This window comes from Phalangium opilio, unplaced genomic scaffold (assembly GCF_054372755.1).
Source record: "Phalangium opilio isolate 3A_F unplaced genomic scaffold, DU_Popi_V2 ptg000009l_1, whole genome shotgun sequence".
Lineage (NCBI taxonomy): Eukaryota > Metazoa > Arthropoda > Arachnida > Opiliones > Phalangiidae > Phalangium > Phalangium opilio.
Genome location: NW_028324146.1, coordinates 758,039 through 774,192, shown reverse-complemented (window position 1 = coordinate 774,192; position 16,154 = coordinate 758,039). Strand labels below are relative to the sequence as shown.

At 41.2% G+C, this 16,154-nt stretch overlaps 94 non-coding genes across 94 annotated transcripts; all 94 read right to left on the bottom strand.

Annotated features, from left to right (window-relative positions):
• Nucleotides 1–1,204: 1,204 nt before the first annotated feature.
• On the bottom strand, nucleotides 1,205–1,290 carry TRNAY-AUA (transfer RNA tyrosine (anticodon AUA)). The gene is given in 2 exon segments: nucleotides 1,205–1,240; nucleotides 1,254–1,290. It is a non-coding gene; the product is annotated as a tRNA-Tyr (tRNA).
• Nucleotides 1,291–1,352: 62 nt separating this feature from the next.
• On the bottom strand, nucleotides 1,353–1,438 carry TRNAY-GUA (transfer RNA tyrosine (anticodon GUA)). Its single transcript is given in 2 exon segments — nucleotides 1,353–1,388; nucleotides 1,402–1,438. It is a non-coding gene; the product is annotated as a tRNA-Tyr (tRNA).
• A 62-nt stretch (nucleotides 1,439–1,500) lies between these two features.
• Nucleotides 1,501–1,586, bottom strand: TRNAY-GUA (transfer RNA tyrosine (anticodon GUA)). The gene is given in 2 exon segments: nucleotides 1,501–1,536; nucleotides 1,550–1,586. It is a non-coding gene; the product is annotated as a tRNA-Tyr (tRNA).
• Nucleotides 1,587–1,648: 62 nt separating this feature from the next.
• TRNAY-GUA (transfer RNA tyrosine (anticodon GUA)) lies at nucleotides 1,649–1,734 on the bottom strand. Its single transcript is given in 2 exon segments — nucleotides 1,649–1,684; nucleotides 1,698–1,734. It is a non-coding gene; the product is annotated as a tRNA-Tyr (tRNA).
• Nucleotides 1,735–1,796: 62 nt separating this feature from the next.
• TRNAY-GUA (transfer RNA tyrosine (anticodon GUA)) lies at nucleotides 1,797–1,882 on the bottom strand. The gene is given in 2 exon segments: nucleotides 1,797–1,832; nucleotides 1,846–1,882. It is a non-coding gene; the product is annotated as a tRNA-Tyr (tRNA).
• Nucleotides 1,883–1,944: 62 nt separating this feature from the next.
• Nucleotides 1,945–2,030, bottom strand: TRNAY-GUA (transfer RNA tyrosine (anticodon GUA)). Its single transcript is given in 2 exon segments — nucleotides 1,945–1,980; nucleotides 1,994–2,030. It is a non-coding gene; the product is annotated as a tRNA-Tyr (tRNA).
• Nucleotides 2,031–2,092: 62 nt separating this feature from the next.
• On the bottom strand, nucleotides 2,093–2,178 carry TRNAY-GUA (transfer RNA tyrosine (anticodon GUA)). The gene is given in 2 exon segments: nucleotides 2,093–2,128; nucleotides 2,142–2,178. It is a non-coding gene; the product is annotated as a tRNA-Tyr (tRNA).
• A 62-nt stretch (nucleotides 2,179–2,240) lies between these two features.
• On the bottom strand, nucleotides 2,241–2,326 carry TRNAY-GUA (transfer RNA tyrosine (anticodon GUA)). Its single transcript is given in 2 exon segments — nucleotides 2,241–2,276; nucleotides 2,290–2,326. It is a non-coding gene; the product is annotated as a tRNA-Tyr (tRNA).
• Nucleotides 2,327–2,388: 62 nt separating this feature from the next.
• On the bottom strand, nucleotides 2,389–2,474 carry TRNAY-GUA (transfer RNA tyrosine (anticodon GUA)). Its single transcript is given in 2 exon segments — nucleotides 2,389–2,424; nucleotides 2,438–2,474. It is a non-coding gene; the product is annotated as a tRNA-Tyr (tRNA).
• Nucleotides 2,475–2,536: 62 nt separating this feature from the next.
• TRNAY-GUA (transfer RNA tyrosine (anticodon GUA)) lies at nucleotides 2,537–2,622 on the bottom strand. The gene is given in 2 exon segments: nucleotides 2,537–2,572; nucleotides 2,586–2,622. It is a non-coding gene; the product is annotated as a tRNA-Tyr (tRNA).
• Nucleotides 2,623–2,684: 62 nt separating this feature from the next.
• On the bottom strand, nucleotides 2,685–2,770 carry TRNAY-GUA (transfer RNA tyrosine (anticodon GUA)). Its single transcript is given in 2 exon segments — nucleotides 2,685–2,720; nucleotides 2,734–2,770. It is a non-coding gene; the product is annotated as a tRNA-Tyr (tRNA).
• A 62-nt stretch (nucleotides 2,771–2,832) lies between these two features.
• TRNAY-GUA (transfer RNA tyrosine (anticodon GUA)) lies at nucleotides 2,833–2,918 on the bottom strand. The gene is given in 2 exon segments: nucleotides 2,833–2,868; nucleotides 2,882–2,918. It is a non-coding gene; the product is annotated as a tRNA-Tyr (tRNA).
• A 62-nt stretch (nucleotides 2,919–2,980) lies between these two features.
• Nucleotides 2,981–3,066, bottom strand: TRNAY-GUA (transfer RNA tyrosine (anticodon GUA)). Its single transcript is given in 2 exon segments — nucleotides 2,981–3,016; nucleotides 3,030–3,066. It is a non-coding gene; the product is annotated as a tRNA-Tyr (tRNA).
• A 62-nt stretch (nucleotides 3,067–3,128) lies between these two features.
• TRNAY-GUA (transfer RNA tyrosine (anticodon GUA)) lies at nucleotides 3,129–3,214 on the bottom strand. Its single transcript is given in 2 exon segments — nucleotides 3,129–3,164; nucleotides 3,178–3,214. It is a non-coding gene; the product is annotated as a tRNA-Tyr (tRNA).
• Nucleotides 3,215–3,276: 62 nt separating this feature from the next.
• Nucleotides 3,277–3,362, bottom strand: TRNAY-GUA (transfer RNA tyrosine (anticodon GUA)). Its single transcript is given in 2 exon segments — nucleotides 3,277–3,312; nucleotides 3,326–3,362. It is a non-coding gene; the product is annotated as a tRNA-Tyr (tRNA).
• Nucleotides 3,363–3,424: 62 nt separating this feature from the next.
• TRNAY-GUA (transfer RNA tyrosine (anticodon GUA)) lies at nucleotides 3,425–3,510 on the bottom strand. The gene is given in 2 exon segments: nucleotides 3,425–3,460; nucleotides 3,474–3,510. It is a non-coding gene; the product is annotated as a tRNA-Tyr (tRNA).
• A 210-nt stretch (nucleotides 3,511–3,720) lies between these two features.
• TRNAY-GUA (transfer RNA tyrosine (anticodon GUA)) lies at nucleotides 3,721–3,806 on the bottom strand. The gene is given in 2 exon segments: nucleotides 3,721–3,756; nucleotides 3,770–3,806. It is a non-coding gene; the product is annotated as a tRNA-Tyr (tRNA).
• Nucleotides 3,807–3,868: 62 nt separating this feature from the next.
• On the bottom strand, nucleotides 3,869–3,954 carry TRNAY-GUA (transfer RNA tyrosine (anticodon GUA)). Its single transcript is given in 2 exon segments — nucleotides 3,869–3,904; nucleotides 3,918–3,954. It is a non-coding gene; the product is annotated as a tRNA-Tyr (tRNA).
• A 62-nt stretch (nucleotides 3,955–4,016) lies between these two features.
• TRNAY-GUA (transfer RNA tyrosine (anticodon GUA)) lies at nucleotides 4,017–4,102 on the bottom strand. Its single transcript is given in 2 exon segments — nucleotides 4,017–4,052; nucleotides 4,066–4,102. It is a non-coding gene; the product is annotated as a tRNA-Tyr (tRNA).
• A 62-nt stretch (nucleotides 4,103–4,164) lies between these two features.
• On the bottom strand, nucleotides 4,165–4,250 carry TRNAY-GUA (transfer RNA tyrosine (anticodon GUA)). Its single transcript is given in 2 exon segments — nucleotides 4,165–4,200; nucleotides 4,214–4,250. It is a non-coding gene; the product is annotated as a tRNA-Tyr (tRNA).
• A 62-nt stretch (nucleotides 4,251–4,312) lies between these two features.
• TRNAY-GUA (transfer RNA tyrosine (anticodon GUA)) lies at nucleotides 4,313–4,398 on the bottom strand. The gene is given in 2 exon segments: nucleotides 4,313–4,348; nucleotides 4,362–4,398. It is a non-coding gene; the product is annotated as a tRNA-Tyr (tRNA).
• A 62-nt stretch (nucleotides 4,399–4,460) lies between these two features.
• TRNAY-GUA (transfer RNA tyrosine (anticodon GUA)) lies at nucleotides 4,461–4,546 on the bottom strand. Its single transcript is given in 2 exon segments — nucleotides 4,461–4,496; nucleotides 4,510–4,546. It is a non-coding gene; the product is annotated as a tRNA-Tyr (tRNA).
• A 62-nt stretch (nucleotides 4,547–4,608) lies between these two features.
• On the bottom strand, nucleotides 4,609–4,694 carry TRNAY-GUA (transfer RNA tyrosine (anticodon GUA)). Its single transcript is given in 2 exon segments — nucleotides 4,609–4,644; nucleotides 4,658–4,694. It is a non-coding gene; the product is annotated as a tRNA-Tyr (tRNA).
• Nucleotides 4,695–4,756: 62 nt separating this feature from the next.
• Nucleotides 4,757–4,842, bottom strand: TRNAY-GUA (transfer RNA tyrosine (anticodon GUA)). Its single transcript is given in 2 exon segments — nucleotides 4,757–4,792; nucleotides 4,806–4,842. It is a non-coding gene; the product is annotated as a tRNA-Tyr (tRNA).
• Nucleotides 4,843–4,904: 62 nt separating this feature from the next.
• TRNAY-GUA (transfer RNA tyrosine (anticodon GUA)) lies at nucleotides 4,905–4,990 on the bottom strand. The gene is given in 2 exon segments: nucleotides 4,905–4,940; nucleotides 4,954–4,990. It is a non-coding gene; the product is annotated as a tRNA-Tyr (tRNA).
• Nucleotides 4,991–5,052: 62 nt separating this feature from the next.
• On the bottom strand, nucleotides 5,053–5,138 carry TRNAY-GUA (transfer RNA tyrosine (anticodon GUA)). The gene is given in 2 exon segments: nucleotides 5,053–5,088; nucleotides 5,102–5,138. It is a non-coding gene; the product is annotated as a tRNA-Tyr (tRNA).
• Nucleotides 5,139–5,200: 62 nt separating this feature from the next.
• Nucleotides 5,201–5,286, bottom strand: TRNAY-GUA (transfer RNA tyrosine (anticodon GUA)). Its single transcript is given in 2 exon segments — nucleotides 5,201–5,236; nucleotides 5,250–5,286. It is a non-coding gene; the product is annotated as a tRNA-Tyr (tRNA).
• Nucleotides 5,287–5,348: 62 nt separating this feature from the next.
• Nucleotides 5,349–5,434, bottom strand: TRNAY-GUA (transfer RNA tyrosine (anticodon GUA)). Its single transcript is given in 2 exon segments — nucleotides 5,349–5,384; nucleotides 5,398–5,434. It is a non-coding gene; the product is annotated as a tRNA-Tyr (tRNA).
• Nucleotides 5,435–5,496: 62 nt separating this feature from the next.
• Nucleotides 5,497–5,582, bottom strand: TRNAY-GUA (transfer RNA tyrosine (anticodon GUA)). The gene is given in 2 exon segments: nucleotides 5,497–5,532; nucleotides 5,546–5,582. It is a non-coding gene; the product is annotated as a tRNA-Tyr (tRNA).
• A 62-nt stretch (nucleotides 5,583–5,644) lies between these two features.
• TRNAY-AUA (transfer RNA tyrosine (anticodon AUA)) lies at nucleotides 5,645–5,730 on the bottom strand. The gene is given in 2 exon segments: nucleotides 5,645–5,680; nucleotides 5,694–5,730. It is a non-coding gene; the product is annotated as a tRNA-Tyr (tRNA).
• Nucleotides 5,731–5,792: 62 nt separating this feature from the next.
• Nucleotides 5,793–5,878, bottom strand: TRNAY-GUA (transfer RNA tyrosine (anticodon GUA)). Its single transcript is given in 2 exon segments — nucleotides 5,793–5,828; nucleotides 5,842–5,878. It is a non-coding gene; the product is annotated as a tRNA-Tyr (tRNA).
• Nucleotides 5,879–5,940: 62 nt separating this feature from the next.
• TRNAY-AUA (transfer RNA tyrosine (anticodon AUA)) lies at nucleotides 5,941–6,026 on the bottom strand. The gene is given in 2 exon segments: nucleotides 5,941–5,976; nucleotides 5,990–6,026. It is a non-coding gene; the product is annotated as a tRNA-Tyr (tRNA).
• Nucleotides 6,027–6,088: 62 nt separating this feature from the next.
• TRNAY-GUA (transfer RNA tyrosine (anticodon GUA)) lies at nucleotides 6,089–6,174 on the bottom strand. The gene is given in 2 exon segments: nucleotides 6,089–6,124; nucleotides 6,138–6,174. It is a non-coding gene; the product is annotated as a tRNA-Tyr (tRNA).
• Nucleotides 6,175–6,236: 62 nt separating this feature from the next.
• TRNAY-GUA (transfer RNA tyrosine (anticodon GUA)) lies at nucleotides 6,237–6,322 on the bottom strand. Its single transcript is given in 2 exon segments — nucleotides 6,237–6,272; nucleotides 6,286–6,322. It is a non-coding gene; the product is annotated as a tRNA-Tyr (tRNA).
• Nucleotides 6,323–6,384: 62 nt separating this feature from the next.
• On the bottom strand, nucleotides 6,385–6,470 carry TRNAY-GUA (transfer RNA tyrosine (anticodon GUA)). The gene is given in 2 exon segments: nucleotides 6,385–6,420; nucleotides 6,434–6,470. It is a non-coding gene; the product is annotated as a tRNA-Tyr (tRNA).
• A 62-nt stretch (nucleotides 6,471–6,532) lies between these two features.
• Nucleotides 6,533–6,618, bottom strand: TRNAY-GUA (transfer RNA tyrosine (anticodon GUA)). Its single transcript is given in 2 exon segments — nucleotides 6,533–6,568; nucleotides 6,582–6,618. It is a non-coding gene; the product is annotated as a tRNA-Tyr (tRNA).
• A 62-nt stretch (nucleotides 6,619–6,680) lies between these two features.
• Nucleotides 6,681–6,766, bottom strand: TRNAY-GUA (transfer RNA tyrosine (anticodon GUA)). The gene is given in 2 exon segments: nucleotides 6,681–6,716; nucleotides 6,730–6,766. It is a non-coding gene; the product is annotated as a tRNA-Tyr (tRNA).
• A 62-nt stretch (nucleotides 6,767–6,828) lies between these two features.
• On the bottom strand, nucleotides 6,829–6,914 carry TRNAY-GUA (transfer RNA tyrosine (anticodon GUA)). Its single transcript is given in 2 exon segments — nucleotides 6,829–6,864; nucleotides 6,878–6,914. It is a non-coding gene; the product is annotated as a tRNA-Tyr (tRNA).
• Nucleotides 6,915–6,976: 62 nt separating this feature from the next.
• Nucleotides 6,977–7,062, bottom strand: TRNAY-GUA (transfer RNA tyrosine (anticodon GUA)). Its single transcript is given in 2 exon segments — nucleotides 6,977–7,012; nucleotides 7,026–7,062. It is a non-coding gene; the product is annotated as a tRNA-Tyr (tRNA).
• A 62-nt stretch (nucleotides 7,063–7,124) lies between these two features.
• On the bottom strand, nucleotides 7,125–7,210 carry TRNAY-GUA (transfer RNA tyrosine (anticodon GUA)). The gene is given in 2 exon segments: nucleotides 7,125–7,160; nucleotides 7,174–7,210. It is a non-coding gene; the product is annotated as a tRNA-Tyr (tRNA).
• A 62-nt stretch (nucleotides 7,211–7,272) lies between these two features.
• Nucleotides 7,273–7,358, bottom strand: TRNAY-GUA (transfer RNA tyrosine (anticodon GUA)). Its single transcript is given in 2 exon segments — nucleotides 7,273–7,308; nucleotides 7,322–7,358. It is a non-coding gene; the product is annotated as a tRNA-Tyr (tRNA).
• Nucleotides 7,359–7,420: 62 nt separating this feature from the next.
• Nucleotides 7,421–7,506, bottom strand: TRNAY-GUA (transfer RNA tyrosine (anticodon GUA)). The gene is given in 2 exon segments: nucleotides 7,421–7,456; nucleotides 7,470–7,506. It is a non-coding gene; the product is annotated as a tRNA-Tyr (tRNA).
• A 62-nt stretch (nucleotides 7,507–7,568) lies between these two features.
• TRNAY-GUA (transfer RNA tyrosine (anticodon GUA)) lies at nucleotides 7,569–7,654 on the bottom strand. The gene is given in 2 exon segments: nucleotides 7,569–7,604; nucleotides 7,618–7,654. It is a non-coding gene; the product is annotated as a tRNA-Tyr (tRNA).
• Nucleotides 7,655–7,716: 62 nt separating this feature from the next.
• On the bottom strand, nucleotides 7,717–7,802 carry TRNAY-GUA (transfer RNA tyrosine (anticodon GUA)). Its single transcript is given in 2 exon segments — nucleotides 7,717–7,752; nucleotides 7,766–7,802. It is a non-coding gene; the product is annotated as a tRNA-Tyr (tRNA).
• Nucleotides 7,803–7,864: 62 nt separating this feature from the next.
• On the bottom strand, nucleotides 7,865–7,950 carry TRNAY-GUA (transfer RNA tyrosine (anticodon GUA)). The gene is given in 2 exon segments: nucleotides 7,865–7,900; nucleotides 7,914–7,950. It is a non-coding gene; the product is annotated as a tRNA-Tyr (tRNA).
• Nucleotides 7,951–8,012: 62 nt separating this feature from the next.
• Nucleotides 8,013–8,098, bottom strand: TRNAY-GUA (transfer RNA tyrosine (anticodon GUA)). Its single transcript is given in 2 exon segments — nucleotides 8,013–8,048; nucleotides 8,062–8,098. It is a non-coding gene; the product is annotated as a tRNA-Tyr (tRNA).
• Nucleotides 8,099–8,160: 62 nt separating this feature from the next.
• Nucleotides 8,161–8,246, bottom strand: TRNAY-GUA (transfer RNA tyrosine (anticodon GUA)). Its single transcript is given in 2 exon segments — nucleotides 8,161–8,196; nucleotides 8,210–8,246. It is a non-coding gene; the product is annotated as a tRNA-Tyr (tRNA).
• Nucleotides 8,247–8,308: 62 nt separating this feature from the next.
• Nucleotides 8,309–8,394, bottom strand: TRNAY-GUA (transfer RNA tyrosine (anticodon GUA)). Its single transcript is given in 2 exon segments — nucleotides 8,309–8,344; nucleotides 8,358–8,394. It is a non-coding gene; the product is annotated as a tRNA-Tyr (tRNA).
• Nucleotides 8,395–8,456: 62 nt separating this feature from the next.
• TRNAY-GUA (transfer RNA tyrosine (anticodon GUA)) lies at nucleotides 8,457–8,542 on the bottom strand. Its single transcript is given in 2 exon segments — nucleotides 8,457–8,492; nucleotides 8,506–8,542. It is a non-coding gene; the product is annotated as a tRNA-Tyr (tRNA).
• Nucleotides 8,543–8,604: 62 nt separating this feature from the next.
• Nucleotides 8,605–8,690, bottom strand: TRNAY-GUA (transfer RNA tyrosine (anticodon GUA)). Its single transcript is given in 2 exon segments — nucleotides 8,605–8,640; nucleotides 8,654–8,690. It is a non-coding gene; the product is annotated as a tRNA-Tyr (tRNA).
• Nucleotides 8,691–8,900: 210 nt separating this feature from the next.
• On the bottom strand, nucleotides 8,901–8,986 carry TRNAY-GUA (transfer RNA tyrosine (anticodon GUA)). The gene is given in 2 exon segments: nucleotides 8,901–8,936; nucleotides 8,950–8,986. It is a non-coding gene; the product is annotated as a tRNA-Tyr (tRNA).
• A 62-nt stretch (nucleotides 8,987–9,048) lies between these two features.
• Nucleotides 9,049–9,134, bottom strand: TRNAY-GUA (transfer RNA tyrosine (anticodon GUA)). The gene is given in 2 exon segments: nucleotides 9,049–9,084; nucleotides 9,098–9,134. It is a non-coding gene; the product is annotated as a tRNA-Tyr (tRNA).
• Nucleotides 9,135–9,196: 62 nt separating this feature from the next.
• TRNAY-GUA (transfer RNA tyrosine (anticodon GUA)) lies at nucleotides 9,197–9,282 on the bottom strand. The gene is given in 2 exon segments: nucleotides 9,197–9,232; nucleotides 9,246–9,282. It is a non-coding gene; the product is annotated as a tRNA-Tyr (tRNA).
• A 62-nt stretch (nucleotides 9,283–9,344) lies between these two features.
• On the bottom strand, nucleotides 9,345–9,430 carry TRNAY-GUA (transfer RNA tyrosine (anticodon GUA)). Its single transcript is given in 2 exon segments — nucleotides 9,345–9,380; nucleotides 9,394–9,430. It is a non-coding gene; the product is annotated as a tRNA-Tyr (tRNA).
• A 62-nt stretch (nucleotides 9,431–9,492) lies between these two features.
• On the bottom strand, nucleotides 9,493–9,578 carry TRNAY-GUA (transfer RNA tyrosine (anticodon GUA)). Its single transcript is given in 2 exon segments — nucleotides 9,493–9,528; nucleotides 9,542–9,578. It is a non-coding gene; the product is annotated as a tRNA-Tyr (tRNA).
• A 62-nt stretch (nucleotides 9,579–9,640) lies between these two features.
• TRNAY-GUA (transfer RNA tyrosine (anticodon GUA)) lies at nucleotides 9,641–9,726 on the bottom strand. The gene is given in 2 exon segments: nucleotides 9,641–9,676; nucleotides 9,690–9,726. It is a non-coding gene; the product is annotated as a tRNA-Tyr (tRNA).
• A 62-nt stretch (nucleotides 9,727–9,788) lies between these two features.
• TRNAY-GUA (transfer RNA tyrosine (anticodon GUA)) lies at nucleotides 9,789–9,874 on the bottom strand. The gene is given in 2 exon segments: nucleotides 9,789–9,824; nucleotides 9,838–9,874. It is a non-coding gene; the product is annotated as a tRNA-Tyr (tRNA).
• Nucleotides 9,875–10,084: 210 nt separating this feature from the next.
• On the bottom strand, nucleotides 10,085–10,170 carry TRNAY-GUA (transfer RNA tyrosine (anticodon GUA)). Its single transcript is given in 2 exon segments — nucleotides 10,085–10,120; nucleotides 10,134–10,170. It is a non-coding gene; the product is annotated as a tRNA-Tyr (tRNA).
• A 62-nt stretch (nucleotides 10,171–10,232) lies between these two features.
• TRNAY-GUA (transfer RNA tyrosine (anticodon GUA)) lies at nucleotides 10,233–10,318 on the bottom strand. Its single transcript is given in 2 exon segments — nucleotides 10,233–10,268; nucleotides 10,282–10,318. It is a non-coding gene; the product is annotated as a tRNA-Tyr (tRNA).
• A 62-nt stretch (nucleotides 10,319–10,380) lies between these two features.
• On the bottom strand, nucleotides 10,381–10,466 carry TRNAY-GUA (transfer RNA tyrosine (anticodon GUA)). The gene is given in 2 exon segments: nucleotides 10,381–10,416; nucleotides 10,430–10,466. It is a non-coding gene; the product is annotated as a tRNA-Tyr (tRNA).
• A 62-nt stretch (nucleotides 10,467–10,528) lies between these two features.
• On the bottom strand, nucleotides 10,529–10,614 carry TRNAY-GUA (transfer RNA tyrosine (anticodon GUA)). The gene is given in 2 exon segments: nucleotides 10,529–10,564; nucleotides 10,578–10,614. It is a non-coding gene; the product is annotated as a tRNA-Tyr (tRNA).
• A 62-nt stretch (nucleotides 10,615–10,676) lies between these two features.
• Nucleotides 10,677–10,762, bottom strand: TRNAY-GUA (transfer RNA tyrosine (anticodon GUA)). Its single transcript is given in 2 exon segments — nucleotides 10,677–10,712; nucleotides 10,726–10,762. It is a non-coding gene; the product is annotated as a tRNA-Tyr (tRNA).
• Nucleotides 10,763–10,824: 62 nt separating this feature from the next.
• On the bottom strand, nucleotides 10,825–10,910 carry TRNAY-GUA (transfer RNA tyrosine (anticodon GUA)). Its single transcript is given in 2 exon segments — nucleotides 10,825–10,860; nucleotides 10,874–10,910. It is a non-coding gene; the product is annotated as a tRNA-Tyr (tRNA).
• Nucleotides 10,911–10,972: 62 nt separating this feature from the next.
• TRNAY-GUA (transfer RNA tyrosine (anticodon GUA)) lies at nucleotides 10,973–11,058 on the bottom strand. Its single transcript is given in 2 exon segments — nucleotides 10,973–11,008; nucleotides 11,022–11,058. It is a non-coding gene; the product is annotated as a tRNA-Tyr (tRNA).
• Nucleotides 11,059–11,121: 63 nt separating this feature from the next.
• On the bottom strand, nucleotides 11,122–11,207 carry TRNAY-GUA (transfer RNA tyrosine (anticodon GUA)). Its single transcript is given in 2 exon segments — nucleotides 11,122–11,157; nucleotides 11,171–11,207. It is a non-coding gene; the product is annotated as a tRNA-Tyr (tRNA).
• Nucleotides 11,208–11,269: 62 nt separating this feature from the next.
• Nucleotides 11,270–11,355, bottom strand: TRNAY-GUA (transfer RNA tyrosine (anticodon GUA)). The gene is given in 2 exon segments: nucleotides 11,270–11,305; nucleotides 11,319–11,355. It is a non-coding gene; the product is annotated as a tRNA-Tyr (tRNA).
• Nucleotides 11,356–11,565: 210 nt separating this feature from the next.
• Nucleotides 11,566–11,651, bottom strand: TRNAY-GUA (transfer RNA tyrosine (anticodon GUA)). The gene is given in 2 exon segments: nucleotides 11,566–11,601; nucleotides 11,615–11,651. It is a non-coding gene; the product is annotated as a tRNA-Tyr (tRNA).
• A 62-nt stretch (nucleotides 11,652–11,713) lies between these two features.
• TRNAY-GUA (transfer RNA tyrosine (anticodon GUA)) lies at nucleotides 11,714–11,799 on the bottom strand. The gene is given in 2 exon segments: nucleotides 11,714–11,749; nucleotides 11,763–11,799. It is a non-coding gene; the product is annotated as a tRNA-Tyr (tRNA).
• Nucleotides 11,800–11,861: 62 nt separating this feature from the next.
• TRNAY-GUA (transfer RNA tyrosine (anticodon GUA)) lies at nucleotides 11,862–11,947 on the bottom strand. The gene is given in 2 exon segments: nucleotides 11,862–11,897; nucleotides 11,911–11,947. It is a non-coding gene; the product is annotated as a tRNA-Tyr (tRNA).
• A 62-nt stretch (nucleotides 11,948–12,009) lies between these two features.
• TRNAY-AUA (transfer RNA tyrosine (anticodon AUA)) lies at nucleotides 12,010–12,095 on the bottom strand. The gene is given in 2 exon segments: nucleotides 12,010–12,045; nucleotides 12,059–12,095. It is a non-coding gene; the product is annotated as a tRNA-Tyr (tRNA).
• A 62-nt stretch (nucleotides 12,096–12,157) lies between these two features.
• TRNAY-GUA (transfer RNA tyrosine (anticodon GUA)) lies at nucleotides 12,158–12,243 on the bottom strand. The gene is given in 2 exon segments: nucleotides 12,158–12,193; nucleotides 12,207–12,243. It is a non-coding gene; the product is annotated as a tRNA-Tyr (tRNA).
• A 62-nt stretch (nucleotides 12,244–12,305) lies between these two features.
• On the bottom strand, nucleotides 12,306–12,391 carry TRNAY-GUA (transfer RNA tyrosine (anticodon GUA)). Its single transcript is given in 2 exon segments — nucleotides 12,306–12,341; nucleotides 12,355–12,391. It is a non-coding gene; the product is annotated as a tRNA-Tyr (tRNA).
• A 62-nt stretch (nucleotides 12,392–12,453) lies between these two features.
• TRNAY-AUA (transfer RNA tyrosine (anticodon AUA)) lies at nucleotides 12,454–12,539 on the bottom strand. Its single transcript is given in 2 exon segments — nucleotides 12,454–12,489; nucleotides 12,503–12,539. It is a non-coding gene; the product is annotated as a tRNA-Tyr (tRNA).
• A 62-nt stretch (nucleotides 12,540–12,601) lies between these two features.
• Nucleotides 12,602–12,687, bottom strand: TRNAY-AUA (transfer RNA tyrosine (anticodon AUA)). The gene is given in 2 exon segments: nucleotides 12,602–12,637; nucleotides 12,651–12,687. It is a non-coding gene; the product is annotated as a tRNA-Tyr (tRNA).
• Nucleotides 12,688–12,749: 62 nt separating this feature from the next.
• Nucleotides 12,750–12,835, bottom strand: TRNAY-AUA (transfer RNA tyrosine (anticodon AUA)). The gene is given in 2 exon segments: nucleotides 12,750–12,785; nucleotides 12,799–12,835. It is a non-coding gene; the product is annotated as a tRNA-Tyr (tRNA).
• Nucleotides 12,836–12,897: 62 nt separating this feature from the next.
• On the bottom strand, nucleotides 12,898–12,983 carry TRNAY-GUA (transfer RNA tyrosine (anticodon GUA)). Its single transcript is given in 2 exon segments — nucleotides 12,898–12,933; nucleotides 12,947–12,983. It is a non-coding gene; the product is annotated as a tRNA-Tyr (tRNA).
• A 62-nt stretch (nucleotides 12,984–13,045) lies between these two features.
• On the bottom strand, nucleotides 13,046–13,131 carry TRNAY-GUA (transfer RNA tyrosine (anticodon GUA)). The gene is given in 2 exon segments: nucleotides 13,046–13,081; nucleotides 13,095–13,131. It is a non-coding gene; the product is annotated as a tRNA-Tyr (tRNA).
• A 62-nt stretch (nucleotides 13,132–13,193) lies between these two features.
• TRNAY-GUA (transfer RNA tyrosine (anticodon GUA)) lies at nucleotides 13,194–13,279 on the bottom strand. Its single transcript is given in 2 exon segments — nucleotides 13,194–13,229; nucleotides 13,243–13,279. It is a non-coding gene; the product is annotated as a tRNA-Tyr (tRNA).
• Nucleotides 13,280–13,341: 62 nt separating this feature from the next.
• Nucleotides 13,342–13,427, bottom strand: TRNAY-GUA (transfer RNA tyrosine (anticodon GUA)). The gene is given in 2 exon segments: nucleotides 13,342–13,377; nucleotides 13,391–13,427. It is a non-coding gene; the product is annotated as a tRNA-Tyr (tRNA).
• Nucleotides 13,428–13,637: 210 nt separating this feature from the next.
• On the bottom strand, nucleotides 13,638–13,723 carry TRNAY-GUA (transfer RNA tyrosine (anticodon GUA)). Its single transcript is given in 2 exon segments — nucleotides 13,638–13,673; nucleotides 13,687–13,723. It is a non-coding gene; the product is annotated as a tRNA-Tyr (tRNA).
• A 62-nt stretch (nucleotides 13,724–13,785) lies between these two features.
• TRNAY-GUA (transfer RNA tyrosine (anticodon GUA)) lies at nucleotides 13,786–13,871 on the bottom strand. Its single transcript is given in 2 exon segments — nucleotides 13,786–13,821; nucleotides 13,835–13,871. It is a non-coding gene; the product is annotated as a tRNA-Tyr (tRNA).
• Nucleotides 13,872–13,933: 62 nt separating this feature from the next.
• TRNAY-GUA (transfer RNA tyrosine (anticodon GUA)) lies at nucleotides 13,934–14,019 on the bottom strand. Its single transcript is given in 2 exon segments — nucleotides 13,934–13,969; nucleotides 13,983–14,019. It is a non-coding gene; the product is annotated as a tRNA-Tyr (tRNA).
• Nucleotides 14,020–14,081: 62 nt separating this feature from the next.
• Nucleotides 14,082–14,167, bottom strand: TRNAY-GUA (transfer RNA tyrosine (anticodon GUA)). The gene is given in 2 exon segments: nucleotides 14,082–14,117; nucleotides 14,131–14,167. It is a non-coding gene; the product is annotated as a tRNA-Tyr (tRNA).
• Nucleotides 14,168–14,229: 62 nt separating this feature from the next.
• Nucleotides 14,230–14,315, bottom strand: TRNAY-GUA (transfer RNA tyrosine (anticodon GUA)). The gene is given in 2 exon segments: nucleotides 14,230–14,265; nucleotides 14,279–14,315. It is a non-coding gene; the product is annotated as a tRNA-Tyr (tRNA).
• Nucleotides 14,316–14,377: 62 nt separating this feature from the next.
• TRNAY-GUA (transfer RNA tyrosine (anticodon GUA)) lies at nucleotides 14,378–14,463 on the bottom strand. The gene is given in 2 exon segments: nucleotides 14,378–14,413; nucleotides 14,427–14,463. It is a non-coding gene; the product is annotated as a tRNA-Tyr (tRNA).
• A 62-nt stretch (nucleotides 14,464–14,525) lies between these two features.
• On the bottom strand, nucleotides 14,526–14,611 carry TRNAY-GUA (transfer RNA tyrosine (anticodon GUA)). The gene is given in 2 exon segments: nucleotides 14,526–14,561; nucleotides 14,575–14,611. It is a non-coding gene; the product is annotated as a tRNA-Tyr (tRNA).
• Nucleotides 14,612–14,821: 210 nt separating this feature from the next.
• TRNAY-GUA (transfer RNA tyrosine (anticodon GUA)) lies at nucleotides 14,822–14,907 on the bottom strand. The gene is given in 2 exon segments: nucleotides 14,822–14,857; nucleotides 14,871–14,907. It is a non-coding gene; the product is annotated as a tRNA-Tyr (tRNA).
• A 62-nt stretch (nucleotides 14,908–14,969) lies between these two features.
• Nucleotides 14,970–15,055, bottom strand: TRNAY-GUA (transfer RNA tyrosine (anticodon GUA)). Its single transcript is given in 2 exon segments — nucleotides 14,970–15,005; nucleotides 15,019–15,055. It is a non-coding gene; the product is annotated as a tRNA-Tyr (tRNA).
• Nucleotides 15,056–15,117: 62 nt separating this feature from the next.
• TRNAY-GUA (transfer RNA tyrosine (anticodon GUA)) lies at nucleotides 15,118–15,203 on the bottom strand. Its single transcript is given in 2 exon segments — nucleotides 15,118–15,153; nucleotides 15,167–15,203. It is a non-coding gene; the product is annotated as a tRNA-Tyr (tRNA).
• A 62-nt stretch (nucleotides 15,204–15,265) lies between these two features.
• On the bottom strand, nucleotides 15,266–15,351 carry TRNAY-GUA (transfer RNA tyrosine (anticodon GUA)). Its single transcript is given in 2 exon segments — nucleotides 15,266–15,301; nucleotides 15,315–15,351. It is a non-coding gene; the product is annotated as a tRNA-Tyr (tRNA).
• A 62-nt stretch (nucleotides 15,352–15,413) lies between these two features.
• On the bottom strand, nucleotides 15,414–15,499 carry TRNAY-GUA (transfer RNA tyrosine (anticodon GUA)). Its single transcript is given in 2 exon segments — nucleotides 15,414–15,449; nucleotides 15,463–15,499. It is a non-coding gene; the product is annotated as a tRNA-Tyr (tRNA).
• A 63-nt stretch (nucleotides 15,500–15,562) lies between these two features.
• On the bottom strand, nucleotides 15,563–15,648 carry TRNAY-GUA (transfer RNA tyrosine (anticodon GUA)). Its single transcript is given in 2 exon segments — nucleotides 15,563–15,598; nucleotides 15,612–15,648. It is a non-coding gene; the product is annotated as a tRNA-Tyr (tRNA).
• Nucleotides 15,649–15,710: 62 nt separating this feature from the next.
• TRNAY-GUA (transfer RNA tyrosine (anticodon GUA)) lies at nucleotides 15,711–15,796 on the bottom strand. The gene is given in 2 exon segments: nucleotides 15,711–15,746; nucleotides 15,760–15,796. It is a non-coding gene; the product is annotated as a tRNA-Tyr (tRNA).
• A 210-nt stretch (nucleotides 15,797–16,006) lies between these two features.
• On the bottom strand, nucleotides 16,007–16,092 carry TRNAY-GUA (transfer RNA tyrosine (anticodon GUA)). Its single transcript is given in 2 exon segments — nucleotides 16,007–16,042; nucleotides 16,056–16,092. It is a non-coding gene; the product is annotated as a tRNA-Tyr (tRNA).
• Nucleotides 16,093–16,154: the final 62 nt, after the last annotated feature.

Here is a 16,154-nt window from a genome sequence, read left to right as displayed (position 1 = left end):
TACCTTATATACTTTTCGAAATATCGCAGGTGAAATTTACCATATTTTGTCACTCACTCACTCACTCACCGATCATCAATATTCTAAGGTACTTCTAGAGGAGATAGAAACTTAAAATTCAGGATTTAGTTTTCATTTATTTTATAAAGCACAGAAAAATTAAAACATCCCGAAATTTTTATAAAATTGTTCTTTAGTTCTTTATTTTAAAACTAGATGGCGCTGCCGTCTTTTCAAAAGAAATGGTGTGTGTTCTTGATGAAAGGACGTAATGGTCCAAAGTTAACCGAAAGTTAAATATATATTAAAGCTAATAGGAGTAGTAGTTTAAAAGAAATGTGTCGTAACTGATGCTACATTATTTTATTAGGATATCGCGTACAATCTTTATTGCATATTCTCTGCGGGTCGAAAGGGGTAATTCAGCGTAAATATGGACAAACGTTAGCGATTATATTGGCAAACGAAGTACCACGATAGGGTCTTGTTTTAATATAACTACCGAAGTACAACGAGAGGGTCTACAAAAAGAAGTGAGATCATATGAAAAACATTAACATGTACAAAAATGGGCCAAGCCTCGCTTCGTACCCGCTCCGCCGTAAAACGTTCTGAGATCCCATGTAGAGCCAAGTCTGCCTTTTGTTTTCATTCAATCGCCAATTGAACAATTATGTTATAAATTAAGTCCTTTTCCTAATTAATAACCAATATTCTTTGACTCTATCATTATTATACATCTTTGTTCGTATCAAAAATATCGTGACTTGGCAAGCGCAGGTGTATATAAGGTTATGCATAACTCGCCTTATAAACTTGTAAATAGGGTTATGCATAACTCACCATATAATTTGTACATAGGGTTGTGCATGACTCATCTTATAAACTTGTACATATCCCCTCGACCATAAACGATTTCGTGAATATCCCCTCGACTTACTTTTAATATTACTTATCTGCGATTGCCAAGTCACGATATTTTTGATACGAACAAAGATGTATAATAATGATAGAGTCAAAGAATATTGGTTATTAATTAGGAAAAGGACTTAATTTATAACATAATTGTTCAATTGGCGATTGAATGAAAACAAAAGGCAGACTTGGCTCTACATGGGATCTCAGAACGTTTTACGGCGGAGCGGGTACGAAGCGAGGCTTGGCCCATTTTTGTACATGTTAATGTTTTTCATATGATAAATCTTCCGTCGAGCCGGAATTGAACCAGCGAACTATGGATTACAATTGTCAGTCTATTGTCCACCGCTCTACCAACTGAGCTATCGACGGCTGATCGCTGGGTTTCATTCAAGGATTAAGAATAAAATGAGATATAAAATGCAAATAAATCTTCCGTCGAGCCGGATTTGAACCAGCGACCTATGGATTAAAATTGTCACTCTACAGTCCACCGCTCTACCAACTGAGCTATCGACGGCTGATTGCTGGGTTTCATTCAAGGATTAAGAATAAAATGAGATATAAAATGCAAATAAATCTTCCGTCGAGCCGGATTTGAACCAGCGACCTATGGATTACAATTGTCTCTCTACAGTCCACCGCTCTACCAACTGAGCTATCGACGGCTGATTGATGCGTTTCATTCAAGGATTAAGAATAAAATGAGATATAAAATGCAAATAAATCTTCCGTCGAGCCGGTTTTGAGCCAGCGACCTATGGATTACAATTGTCACTCTACAGTCCACCGCTCTACCAACTGAGCTATCGACGGCTGATAGCTGGGTTTCATTCAAGGATTAAGAATAAAATGAGATATGAAATGCAAATAAATCTTCCGTCGAGCCGGATTTGAACCAGCGACCTATGGATTACAATTGTCACTCTACAGTCCACCGCTCTACCAACTGAGCTATCGACGGCTGATTGCTGGGTTTCATTCAAGGATTAAGAATAAAATGAGATATAAAATGCAAATAAATCTTCCGTCGAGCCGGATTTGAACCAGCGACCTATGGATTACAATTGTCACTCTACAGTCCACCGCTCTACCAACTGAGCTATCGACGGCTGATTGCTGGGTTTCATTCAAGGATTAAGAATAAAATGAGATATAAAATGCAAATAAATCTTCCGTCGAGCCGGATTTGAACCAGCGACCTATGGATTACAATTGTCACTCTACAGTCCACCGCTCTACCAACTGAGCTATCGACGGCTGATTGCTGGGTTTCATTCAAGGATTAAGAATAAAATGAGATATGAAATGCAAATAAATCTTCCGTCGAGCCGGATTTGAACCAGCGACCTATGGATTACAATTGTCACTCTACAGTCCACCGCTCTACCAACTGAGCTATCGACGGCTGATTGCTGGGTTTCATTCAAGGATTAAGAATAAAATGAGATATAAAATGCAAATAAATCTTCCGTCGAGCCGGATTTGAACCAGCGACCTATGGATTACAATTGTCACTCTACAGTCCACCGCTCTACCAACTGAGCTATCGACGGCTGATTGCTGGGTTTCATTCAAGGATTAAGAATAAAATGAGATATGAAATGCAAATAAATCTTCCGTCGAGCCGGATTTGAACCAGCGACCTATGGATTACAATTGTCACTCTACAGTCCACCGCTCTACCAACTGAGCTATCGACGGCCGATTGCTGGCTTTCATTCAAGGATTAAGAACAAAATGAGATATGAAATGCAAATAAATCTTCCGTCGAGCCGGATTTGAACCAGCGACCTATGGATTACAATTGTCACTCTACAGTCCACCGCTCTACCAACTGAGCTATCGACGGCTGATTGCTGGGTTTCATTCAAGGATTAAGAATAAAATGAGATATAAAATGCAAATAAATCTTCCGTCGAGCCGGATTTGAACCAGCGACCTATGGATTACAATTTTCACTCTACAGTCCACCGCTCTACCAACTGAGCTATCGACGGCTGATTGCTGGGTTTCATTCAAGGATTAAGAATAAAATGAGATATGAAATGCAAATAAATCTTCCGTCGAGCCGGATTTGAACCAGCGACCTATGGATTACAATTGTCACTCTACAGTCCACCGCTCTACCAACTGAGCTATCGACGGCTGGTTGCTGGGTTTCATTCAAGGATTAAGAATAAAATGAGATATAAAATGCAAATAAATCTTCCGTCGAGCCGGATTTGAACCAGCGACCTATGGATTACAATTGTCACTCTACAGTCCACCGCTCTACCAACTGAGCTATCGACGGCTGATTGCTGGGTTTCATTCAAGGATTAAGAATAAAATGAGATATGAAATGCAAATAAATCTTCCGTCGAGCCGGATTTGAACCAGCGACCTATGGATTACAATTGTCACTCTACAGTCCACCGCTCTACCAACTGAGCTATCGACGGCCGATTGCTGGCTTTCATTCAAGGATTAAGAACAAAATGAGATATGAAATGCAAATAAATCTTCCGTCTAGCCGGATTTGAACCAGCGACCTATGGATTACAATTGTCACTCTACAGTCCACCGCTCTACCAACTGAGCTATCGACGGCTGATTGCTGGGTTTCATTCAAGGATTAAGAATAAAATGAGATATAAAATGCAAATAAATCTTCCGTCGAGCCGCAATTGAACCAGCGAACTATGGATTACAATTGTCAGTCTATTGTCCACCGCTCTACCAACTGAGCTATCGACGGCTGATCGCTGGGTTTCATTCAAGGATTAAGAATAAAATGAGATATAAAATGCAAATAAATCTTCCGTCGAGCCGGATTTGAACCAGCGACCTATGGATTAAAATTGTCACTCTACAGTCCACCGCTCTACCAACTGAGCTATCGACGGCTGATTGCTGGGTTTCATTCAAGGATTAAGAATAAAATGAGATATAAAATGCAAATAAATCTTCCGTCGAGCCGGATTTGAACCAGCGACCTATGGATTACAATTGTCTCTCTACAGTCCACCGCTCTACCAACTGAGCTATCGACGGCTGATTGATGCGTTTCATTCAAGGATTAAGAATAAAATGAGATATAAAATGCAAATAAATCTTCCGTCGAGCCGGTTTTGAGCCAGCGACCTATGGATTACAATTGTCACTCTACAGTCCACCGCTCTACCAACTGAGCTATCGACGGCTGATTGCTGGGTTTCATTCAAGGATTAAGAATAAAATGAGATATAAAATGCAAATAAATCTTCCGTCGAGCCGGATTTGAACCAGCGACCTATGGATTACAATTGTCACTCTACAGTCCACCGCTCTACCAACTGAGCTATCGACGGCTGATTGCTGGGTTTCATTCAAGGATTAAGAATAAAATGAGATATGAAATGCAAATAAATCTTCCGTCGAGCCGGATTTGAACCAGCGACCTATGGATTACAATTGTCACTCTACAGTCCACCGCTCTCCCAACTGAGCTATCGACGGCTGATTGCTGGGTTTCATTCAAGGATTAAGAATAAAATGAGATATAAAATGCAAATAAATCTTCCGTCGAGCCGGATTTGAACCAGCGACCTATGGATTACAATTGTCACTCTACAGTCCACCGCTCTACCAACTGAGCTATCGACGGCTGATTGCTGGGTTTCATTCAAGGATTAAGAATAAAATGAGATATAAAATGCAAATAAATCTTCCGTCGAGCCGGATTTGAACCAGCGACCTATGGATTACAATTGTCACTCTACAGTCCACCGCTCTACCAACTGAGCTATCGACGGCTGATTGCTAGGTTTCATTCAAGGATTAAGAATAAAATGAGATATAAAATGCAAATAAATCTTCCGTCGAGCCGGATTTGAACCAGCGACCTATGGATTACAATTGTCACTCTACAGTCCACCGCTCTACCAACTGAGCTATCGACGGCTGATTGCTGGGTTTCATTCAAGGATTAAGAATAAAATGAGATATAAAATGCAAATAAATCTTCCGTCGAGCCGGATTTGAACCAGCGACCTATGGATTACAATTGTCACTCTACAGTCCACCGCTCTACCAACTGAGCTATCGACGGCTGATTGCTGGGTTTCATTCAAGGATTAAGAATAAAATGAGATATAAAATGCAAATAAATCTTCCGTCGAGCCGGATTTGAACCAGCGACCTATGGATTACAATTGTCACTCTACAGTCCACCGCTCTACCAACTGAGCTATCGACGGCTAATTGCTGGGTTTCATTCAAGGATTAAGAATAAAATGAGATATGAAATGCAAATAAATCTTCCGTCGAGCCGGATTTGAACCAGCGACCTATGGATTACAATTGTCACTCTACAGTCCACCGCTCTACCAACTGAGCTATCGACGGCTGATTGCTGGGTTTCGTTCAAGGATTAAGAATAAAATGAGATATGAAATGCAAATAAATCTTCCGTCGAGCCGGATTTGAACCAGCGACCTATGGATTACAATTGTCACTCTACAGTCCACCGCTCTACCAACTGAGCTATCGACGGCTGATTGCTAGGTTTCATTCAAGGATTAAGAATAAAATGAGATATGAAATGCAAATAAATCTTCCATCGAGCCGGATTTGAACCAGCGACCTATGGATTACAATTGTCACTCTACAGTCCACCGCTCTACCAACTGAGCTATCGACGGCTGATTGCTGGGTTTCATTCAAGGATTAAGAATAAAATGAGATATAAAATGCAAATAAATCTTCCGTCGAGCCGGATTTGAACCAGCGAACTATGGATTACAATTGTCAGTCTATTGTCCACCGCTCTACCAACTGAGCTATCGACGGCTGATCGCTGGGTTTCATTCAAGGATTAAGAATAAAATGAGATATAAAATGCAAATAAATCTTCCGTCGAGCCGGATTTGAACCAGCGACCTATGGATTAAAATTGTCACTCTACAGTCCACCGCTCTACCAACTGAGCTATCGACGGCTGATTGCTGGGTTTCATTCAAGGATTGAGAATAAAATGAGATATAAAATGCAAATAAATCTTCCGTCGAGCCGGAATTGAACCAGCGAACTATGGATTACAATTGTCAGTCTATTGTCCACCGCTCTACCAACTGAGCTATCGACGGCTGATCGCTGGGTTTCATTCAAGGATTAAGAATAAAATGAGATATAAAATGCAAATAAATCTTCCGTCGAGCCGGATTTGAACCAGCGACCTATGGATTAAAATTGTCACTCTACAGTCCACCGCTCTACCAACTGAGCTATCGACGGCTGATTGCTGGGTTTCATTCAAGGATTAAGAATAAAATGAGATATAAAATGCAAATAAATCTTCCGTCGAGCCGGATTTGAACCAGCGACCTATGGATTAAAATTGTCACTCTACAGTCCACCGCTCTACCAACTGAGCTATCGACGGCTGATTGCTGGGTTTCATTCAAGGATTAAGAATAAAATGAGATATAAAATGCAAATAAATCTTCCGTCGAGCCGGATTTGAACCAGCGACCTATGGATTACAATTGTCTCTCTACAGTCCACCGCGCTACCAACTGAGCTATCGACGGCTGATTGATGCGTTTCATTCAAGGATTAAGAATAAAATGAGATATAAAATGCAAATAAATCTTCCGTCGAGCCGGTTTTGAGCCAGCGACCTATGGATTACAATTGTCACTCTACAGTCCACCGCTCTACCAACTGAGCTATCGACGGCTGATTGCTGGGTTTCATTCAAGGATTAAGAATAAAATGAGATATAAAATGCAAATAAATCTTCCGTCGAGCCGGATTTGAACCAGCGACCTATGGATTACAATTGTCACTCTACAGTCCACCGCTCTACCAACTGAGCTATCGACGGCTGATTGCTGGGTTTCATTCAAGGATTAAGAATAAAATGAGATATGAAATGCAAATAAATCTTCCGTCGAGCCGGATTTGAACCAGCGACCTATGGATTACAATTGTCACTCTACAGTCCACCGCTCTACCAACTGAGCTATCGACGGCTGATTGCTGGGTTTCATTCAAGGATTAAGAATAAAATGAGATATAAAATGCAAATAAATCTTCCGTCGAGCCGGATTTGAACCAGCGACCTATGGATTACAATTGTCACTCTACAGTCCACCGCTCTACCAACTGAGCTATCGACGGCTGATTGCTGGGTTTCATTCAAGGATTAAGAATAAAATGAGATATGAAATGCAAATAAATCTTCCGTCGAGCCGGATTTGAACCAGCGACCTATGGATTACAATTGTCACTCTACAGTCCACCGCTCTACCAACTGAGCTATCGACGGCTGATTGCTGGGTTTCATTCAAGGATTAAGAATAAAATGAGATATGAAATGCAAATAAATCTTCCGTCGAGCCGGATTTGAACCAGCGACCTATGGATTACAATTGTCACTCTACAGTCCACCGCTCTACCAACTGAGCTATCGACGGCTGATTGCTGGGTTTCATTCAAGGATTAAGAATAAAATGAGATATAAAATGCAAATAAATCTTCCGTCGAGCCGGATTTGAACCAGCGACCTATGGATTACAATTGTCACTCTACAGTCCACCGCTCTACCAAATGAGCTATCGACGGCTGATTGCTGGGTTTCATTCAAGGATTAAAAATAAAATGAGATATGAAATGCAAATAAATCTTCCGTCGAGCCGGAGTTGAACCAGCGACCTATGGATTACAATTGTCACTCTACAGTCCACCGCTCTACCAACTGAGCTATCGACGGCTGATTGCTGGGTTTCATTCAAGGATTAAGAATAAAATGAGATATAAAATGCAAATAAATCTTCCGTCGAGCCGGATTTGAACCAGCGACCTATGGATTACAATTGTCACTCTACAGTCCACCGCTCTACCAACTGCGCTATCGACGGCTGATTGCTGGGTTTCATTCAAGGATTAAGAATAAAATGAGATATAAAATGCAAATAAATCTTCCGTCGAGCCGGATTTGAACCAGCGACCTATGGATTACAATTGTCACTCTACAGTCCACCGCTCTACCAACTGAGCTATCGACGGCTGATTGCTGGGTTTCATTCAAGGATTAAAAATAAAATGAGATATGAAATGCAAATAAATCTTCCGTCGAGCCGGATTTGAACCAGCGACCTATGGATTACAATTGTCACTCTACAGTCCACCGCTCTACCAACTGAGCTATCGACGGCTGATTGCTGGGTTTCATTCAAGGATTAAGAATAAAATGAGATATGAAATGCAAATAAATCTTCCGTCGAGCCGGATTTGAACCAGCGACCTATGGATTACTATTGTCACTCTACAGTCCACCGCTCTACCAACTGAGCTATCGACGGCTGATTGCTAGGTTTCATTCAAGGATTAAGAATAAAATGAGATATGAAATGCAAATAAATCTTCCATCGAGCCGGATTTGAACCAGCGACCTATGGATTACAATTGTCACTCTACAGTCCACCGCTCTACCAACTGAGCTATCGACGGCTGATTGCTGAGTTTCATTCAAGGATTAAGAATAAAATGAGATATAAAATGCAAATAAATCTTCCGTCGAGCCGGATTTGAACCAGCGACCTATGGACTACAATTGTCACTCTACAGTCCACCGCTCTACCAACTGAGCTATCGACGGTTGATTGGTGGGTTTCATTCAAGGATTAAGAATAAAATGAGATATAAAATGCAAATAAATCTTCCGTCGAGCCGGATTTGAACCAGCGACCTATGGATTACTATTGTCACTCTACAGTCCACCGCTCTACCAACTGAGCTATCGACGGCTGATTGCTGGGTTTCATTCAAGGATTAAGAATAAAATGAGATATAAAATGCAAATAAATATTCATTCGAGCCGGATTGGAACCAGCGACCTATGGATTACAATTGTCACTCTACACTCCACCGCTCTACCAACTGAGCTATCGACGGCTGATTGCTGGGTCTCATTCAAGGATTAAGAGTAAAATGAGATATAAAATGCAAATAAATCTTCCGTCGAGCCGGATTTGAACCATCGACCTATGGATTACAATTGTCACTCTACAGTCCACCGCTCTACCAACTGAGCTATCGACGGCTGATTGCTGGCTTTCATTCAAGGATTAAGAATAAAATGAGATATGAAATGCAAATAAATCTTCCGTCGAGCCGGATTTGAACCAGCGACCTATGGATTACAATTGTCACTCTACAGTCCACCGCTCTACCAACTAAGCTATCGACGGCTGATTTCTGGGTTTCATTCAAGGATTAAGAATAAAATGAGATATAAAATGCAAATAAATCTTCCGTCGAGCCGGATTTGAACCAGCGACCTATGGATTACAATTGTCACTCTACAGTCCACCGCTCTACCAACTGAGCTATCGACGGCTGATTGCTGGGTTTCATTCAAGGATTAAGAATAAAATGAGATATAAAATGCAAATAAATCTTCCGTCGAGCCGGATTTGAACCAGCGACCTATGGATTACAATTATCACTCTACAGTCCACCGCTCTACCAACTGAGCTATCGACGGCTGATTGCTGGCTTTCATTCAAGGATTAAGAATAAAATGAGATATGAAATGCAAATAAATCTTCCGTCGAGCCGGATTTGAACCAGCGACCTATGGATTACAATTGTCACTCTACAGTCCACCGCTCTACCAACTAAGCTATCGACGGCTGATTGCTGGGTTTCATTCAAGGATTAAGAATAAAATGAGATATAAAATGCAAATAAATCTTCCGTCGAGCCGGATTTGAACCAGCGACCTTTGGATTACAATTGTCACTCTACAGTCCACCGCTCTACCAACTAAGCTATCGACGGCTGATAGCTGGGTTTCATTCAAGGATTAAGAATAAAATGAGATATAAAATGCAAATAAATCTTCCGTCGAGCCGGATTTGAACCAGCGACCTATGGGTTACAATTGTCACTCTACAGTCCACCGCTCTACCAACTGAGCTATCGACGGCTGATTGCTGGCTTTCATTCAAGGATTAAGAATAAAATGAGATATGAAATGCAAATAAATCTTCCGTCGAGCCGGATTTGAACAAGCGACCTACGGATTACAATTGTCACTCTATAGTCCACCGCTCTACCAACTGAGCTATCTACGGCTGATTGCTGGGTTTCATTCAAGGATTAAGAATAAAATGAGATATGAAATGCAAATAAATCTTCCGTCGAGCCGGATTTGAACCAGCGACCTATGGATTACAATTGTCACTCTACAGTCCACCGCTCTACCAACTAAGCTATCGACGGCTGATTGCTGGGTTTCATTCAAGGATTAAGAATAAAATGAGATATAAAATGCAAATAAATCTTCCGTCGAGCCGGATTTGAACCAACGACCTATGGATTACAATTGTCACTCTACAGTCCACCGCTCTACCAACTGAGCTATCGACGGCTGATTGCTGGGTTTCATTCAAGGATTAAGAATAAAATGAGATATAAAATGCAAATAAATCTGCCGTCGAGCCGGATTTGAACCAGCGACCTATGGATTACAATTGTCACTCTACAGTCCACCGCTCTACCAACTGAGCTATCGACGGCTAATTGCTGGGTTTCATTCAAGGATTAAGAATAAAATGAGATATAAAATGCAAATAAATCTTCCGTCGAGCCGGATTTGAACCAGCGACCTATGGATTACTATTGTCACTCTACAGTCCACCGCTCTACCAACTGAGCTATCGACGGCTGATTGCTGAGTTTCATTCAAGGATTAAGAATAAAATGAGATATAAAATGCAAATAAATCTTCCGTCGAGCCGGATTTGAACCAGCGACCTATGGATTACAATTGTCACTCTACAGTCCACCGCTCTACCAACTGAGCTATCGACGGCTGATTGCTGGCTTTCATTCAAGGATTAAGAATAAAATGAGATATGAAATGCAAATAAATCTTCCGTCGAGCCGGATTTGAACCAGCGACCTATGGATTACAATTGTCACTCTACAGTCCACCGCTCTACCAACTAAGCTATCGACGGCTGATTGCTGGGTTTCATTCAAGGATTAAGAATAAAATGAGATATAAAATGCAAATAAATCTTCCGTCGAGCCGGATTTGAACCAGCGACCTATGGATTACAAATGTCACTCTACAGTCCACCGCTCTACCAACTGAGCTATCGACGGATTGATTGCTGGGTTTCATTCAAGGATTAAGAATAAAATGAGATATAAAATGCAAATAAATCTTCCGTCGAGCCGGATTTGAACCAGCGACCTTTGGATTACAATTGTCACTCTACAGTCCACCGCTCTACCAACTGATCTATCGACGGCTGATTGCTGGGTTTCATTCAAGGATTAAGAATAAAATGAGATATAAAATGCAAATAAATCTTCCGTCGAGCCGGATTTGAACCAGCGACCTATGGATTACAATTGTCACTCTACAGTCCACCGCTCTACCAACTGAGCTATCGACGGCTGATTGCTGGCTTTCATTCAAGGATTAAGAATAAAATGAGATATGAAATGCAAATAAATCTTCCGTCGAGCCGGATTTGAACAAGCGACCTACGGATTACAATTGTCACTCTATAGTCCACCGCTCTACCAACTGAGCTATCTACGGCTGATTGCTGGGTTTCATTCAAGGATTAAGAATAAAATGAGATATAAAATGCAAATAAATATTCCGTCGAGCCGGATTTGAACCAGCGACCTATGGATTACAATTGTCACTCTACACTCCACCGCTCTACCAACTGAGCTATCGACGGCTGATTGCTGGGTCTCATTCAAGGATTAAGAGTAAAATGAGATATAAAATGCAAATAAATCTTCCGTCGAGCCGGATTTGAACCATCGACCTATGGATTACTATTGTCACTCTACAGTCCACCGCTCTACCAACTGAGCTATCGACGGCTGATTGCTGAGTTTCATTCAAGGATTAAGAATAAAATGAGATATAAAATGCAAATAAATCTTCCGTCGAGCCGGATTTGAACCAGCGACCTATGGATTACTATTGTCACTCTACAGTCCACCGCTCTACCAACTGAGCTATCGACGGCTGATTGCTGAGTTTCATTCAAGGATTAAGAATAAAATGAGATATAAAATGCAAATAAATCTTCCGTCGAGCCGGATTTGAACAAGCGACCTACGGATTACAATTGTCACTCTATAGTCCACCGCTCTACCAACTGAGCTATCGACGTCTAATTGCTGGGTTTCATTCAAGGATTAAGAATAAAATGAGATATAAAATGCAAATAAATCTTCCGTCGAGCCGGATTTGAACCATCGACCTATGGATTACAATTGTCACTCTACAGTCCACCGCTCTACCAACTGAGCTATCGACGGTTGATTGGTGGGTTTCATTCAAGGATTAAGAATAAAATGAGATATAAAATGCAAATAAATCTTCCGTCGAGCCGGATTTGAACCAGCAACCTATGGATTACAATTGTCACTCTACAGTCCACCGCTCTACCAACTGAGCTATCGACGGCTGATTGCTGGCTTTCATTCAAGGATTAAGAATAAAATGAGATATGAAATGCAAATAAATCTTCCGTCGAGCCGGATTTGAACAAGCGACCTACGGATTACAATTGTCACTCTATAGTCCACCGCTCTACCAACTGAGCTATCGACGGCTGATTGCTGGGGTTCATTCAAGGATTAAGAATAAAATGAGATATAAAATGCAAATAAATCTTCCGTCGAGCCGGAATTGAACCAGCGAACTATGGATTACAATTGTCAGTCTATTGTCCACCGCTCTACCAACTGAGCTATCGACGGCTGATTGCTGGGGTTCATTCAAGGATTAAGAATAAAATGAGATATAAAATGCAAATAAATCTTCCGTCGAGCCGGAATTGAACCAGCGAACTATGGATTACAATTGTCAGTCTATTGTCCACCGCTCTACCAACTGAGCTATCGACGGCTGATTGCTGGGTTTCATTCAAGGATTAAGAATAAAATGAGATATGAAATGCAAATAAATCTTCCGTCGAGCCGGATTTGAACCAGCGACCTATGGATTACTATTGTCACTCTACAGTCCACCGCTCTACCAACTGAGCTATCGACGGCTGATTGCTAGGTTTCATTCAAGGATTAAGAATAAAATGAGATATGAAATGCAAATAAATCTTCCATCGAGCCGGATTTGAACCAGCGACCTATGGATTACAATTGTCACTCTACAGTCCACCGCTCTACCAACTGAGCTATCGACGGCTGATTGCTGAGTTTCATTCAAGGATTAAGAATAAAATGAGATATAAAATGCAAATAAATCTTCCGTCGAGCCGGATTTGAACCAGCGACCTATGGACTACAATTGTCACTCTACAGTCCACCGCTCTACCAACTGAGCTATCGACGGTTGATTGGTGGGTTTCATTCAAGGATTAAGAATAAAATGAGATATAAAATGCAAATAAATCTTCCGTCGAGCCGGATTTGAACCAGCGACCTATGGATTACTATTGTCACTCTACAGTCCACCGCTCTACCAACTGAGCTATCGACGGCTGATTGCTGGGTTTCATTCAAGGATTAAGAATAAAATGAGATATAAAATGCAAATAAATATTCATTCGAGCCGGATTGGAACCAGCGACCTATGGATTACAATTGTCACTCTACACTCCACCGCTCTACCAACTGAGCTATCGACGGCTGATTGCTGGGTCTCATTCAAGGATTAAGAGTAAAATGAGATATAAAATGCAAATAAATCTTCCGTCGAGCCGGATTTGAACCATCGACCTATGGATTACAATTGTCACTCTACAGTCCACCGCTCTACCAACTGAGCTATCGACGGCTGATTGCTGGCTTTCATTCAAGGATTAAGAATAAAATGAGATATGAAATGCAAATAAATCTTCCGTCGAGCCGGATTTGAACCAGCGACCTATGGATTACAATTGTCACTCTACAGTCCACCGCTCTACCAACTAAGCTATCGACGGCTGATTTCTGGGTTTCATTCAAGGATTAAGAATAAAATGAGATATAAAATGCAAATAAATCTTCCGTCGAGCCGGATTTGAACCAGCGACCTATGGATTACAATTGTCACTCTACAGTCCACCGCTCTACCAACTGAGCTATCGACGGCTGATTGCTGGGTTTCATTCAAGGATTAAGAATAAAATGAGATATAAAATGCAAATAAATCTTCCGTCGAGCCGGATTTGAACCAGCGACCTATGGATTACAATTATCACTCTACAGTCCACCGCTCTACCAACTGAGCTATCGACGGCTGATTGCTGGCTTTCATTCAAGGATTAAGAATAAAATGAGATATGAAATGCAAATAAATCTTCCGTCGAGCCGGATTTGAACCAGCGACCTATGGATTACAATTGTCACTCTACAGTCCACCGCTCTACCAACTAAGCTATCGACGGCTGATTGCTGGGTTTCATTCAAGGATTAAGAATAAAATGAGATATAAAATGCAAATAAATCTTCCGTCGAGCCGGATTTGAACCAGCGACCTTTGGATTACAATTGTCACTCTACAGTCCACCGCTCTACCAACTAAGCTATCGACGGCTGATAGCTGGGTTTCATTCAAGGATTAAGAATAAAATGAGATATAAAATGCAAATAAATCTTCCGTCGAGCCGGATTTGAACCAGCGACCTATGGGTTACAATTGTCACTCTACAGTCCACCGCTCTACCAACTGAGCTATCGACGGCTGATTGCTGGCTTTCATTCAAGGATTAAGAATAAAATGAGATATGAAATGCAAATAAATCTTCCGTCGAGCCGGATTTGAACAAGCGACCTACGGATTACAATTGTCACTCTATAGTCCACCGCTCTACCAACTGAGCTATCTACGGCTGATTGCTGGGTTTCATTCAAGGATTAAGAATAAAATGAGATATGAAATGCAAATAAATCTTCCGTCGAGCCGGATTTGAACCAGCGACCTATGGATTACAATTGTCACTCTACAGTCCACCGCTCTACCAACTAAGCTATCGACGGCTGATTGCTGGGTTTCATTCAAGGATTAAGAATAAAATGAGATATAAAATGCAAATAAATCTTCCGTCGAGCCGGATTTGAACCAGCGACCTATGGATTACAATTGTCACTCTACAGTCCACCGCTCTACCAACTGAGCTATCGACGGCTGATTGCTGGGTTTCATTCAAGGATTAAGAATAAAATGAGATATAAAATGCAAATAAATCTGCCGTCGAGCCGGATTTGAACCAGCGACCTATGGATTACAATTGTCACTCTACAGTCCACCGCTCTACCAACTGAGCTATCGACGGCTAATTGCTGGGTTTCATTCAAGGATTAAGAATAAAATGAGATATAAAATGCAAATAAATCTTCCGTCGAGCCGGATTTGAACCAGCGACCTATGGATTACTATTGTCACTCTACAGTCCACCGCTCTACCAACTGAGCTATCGACGGCTGATTGCTGAGTTTCATTCAAGGATTAAGAATAAAATGAGATATAAAATGCAAATAAATCTTCCGTCGAGCCGGATTTGAACCAGCGACCTATGGATTACAAATGTCACTCTACAGTCCACCGCTCTACCAACTGAGCTATCGACGGATTGATTGCTGGGTTTCATTCAAGGATTAAGAATAAAATGAGATATAAAATGCAAATAAATCTTCCGTCGAGCCGGATTTGAACCAGCGACCTTTGGATTACAATTGTCACTCTACAGTCCACCGCTCTACCAACTGAGCTATCGACGGTTGATTGGTGGGTTTCATTCAAGGATTAAGAATAAAATGAGATATAAAATGCAAATAAATCTTCCGTCGAGCCGGATTTGAACCAGCGACCTATGGATTACTATTGTCACTCTACAGTCCACCGCTCTACCAACTGAGCTATCGACGGCTGATTGCTGGGTTTCATTCAAGGATTAAGAATAAAATGAGATATAAAATGCAAATAAATATTCATTCGAGCCGGATTGGAACCAGCGACCTATGGATTACAATTGTCACTCTACACTCCACCGCTCTACCAACTGAGCTATCGACGGCTGATTGCTGGCTTTCATTCAAGGATTAAGAATAAAATGAGATATGAAATGCAAATAAATCTTCCGTCGAGCCGGATTTGAACCAGCGACCTATGGATTACAATTGTCACTCTACAGTCCACCGCTCTACCAACTAAGCTATCGACGGCTGATTTCTGGGTTTCATTCAAGGATTAAGAATAAAATGAGATATAAAATGCAAATAAATCT